The sequence below is a fragment of the Alligator sinensis genome, unplaced genomic scaffold, assembly GCF_000455745.1.
Source record: "Alligator sinensis unplaced genomic scaffold, ASM45574v1 scaffold1787_1, whole genome shotgun sequence".
NCBI lineage: Eukaryota > Metazoa > Chordata > Crocodylia > Alligatoridae > Alligator > Alligator sinensis.
Genome location: NW_005843302.1, coordinates 119,468 through 120,183, shown reverse-complemented (window position 1 = coordinate 120,183; position 716 = coordinate 119,468). Strand labels below are relative to the sequence as shown.

Here is a 716-nt window from a genome sequence, read left to right as displayed (position 1 = left end):
TGAGCAGGGCTGCCTGTCAGAATGGCCCAGTTGATGCCGTAATCTCTCTCCTCTGCACTTCTCTCTCCACAGGTTGCGGTGGTGCCGTCTCACAACCATCTGCTGTGGGGATCTTGCTGCTGCTCTCAGCACCAGCCCCAGCCTGACACTGCTGGACCTGAGTGGTAACACTGGTCTGGGGGATGTTGGTGTGCGGCTGCTGTGCGAGGGACTGAGACGTCCCAGTTGCAAGTTGCAGACACTGCGGTAAGGAGCATGCAATTTTCTCTGGGCACTCCTCTATGTAATGTGCTGGAGGGGCAGGAGTCTGCAAGGGGCAGATACAAGACACCTGCTCTGTGAAGCAGCAGGGAGGAGGCCAGAGCCCAGGGCCCTTCCAGTCCCTGCGTCACTAGCTCACGACCTGCACCCACCTGCCTGCACTGGGATGACTCATTGTTCAGTAAAGCCAGGGCCACCCCAGGCACCTGTGATGGAGCCCAATGCCCCTCCCTCATGCAGAGGAGGGCAGGGCAGAGCAGGGCATCCAGAGCACAGGTGTTCCAGGGACAGGCATGTTACTGGGGGATGAACCGGGACTTAAGCTGCTGCATGTAGTCCTGAAATGCCCCAAATGCAAACTGGAGACATCTGCATAGCGGTGCAGCTGGGACACTTTATCTTGTGTTTAACATATTTGCTCCAATCCAGGACAGTGTTTTCCCCAGCATTGGGGG

The 716-nt window shown here is 57.4% G+C and overlaps 1 pseudogene; it reads left to right on the top strand.

Annotated features, from left to right (window-relative positions):
* The window catches only part of LOC102372781, a 48,729-nt pseudogene that overhangs the window by 32,692 nt on the left and 15,321 nt on the right, over positions 1-716 (top strand).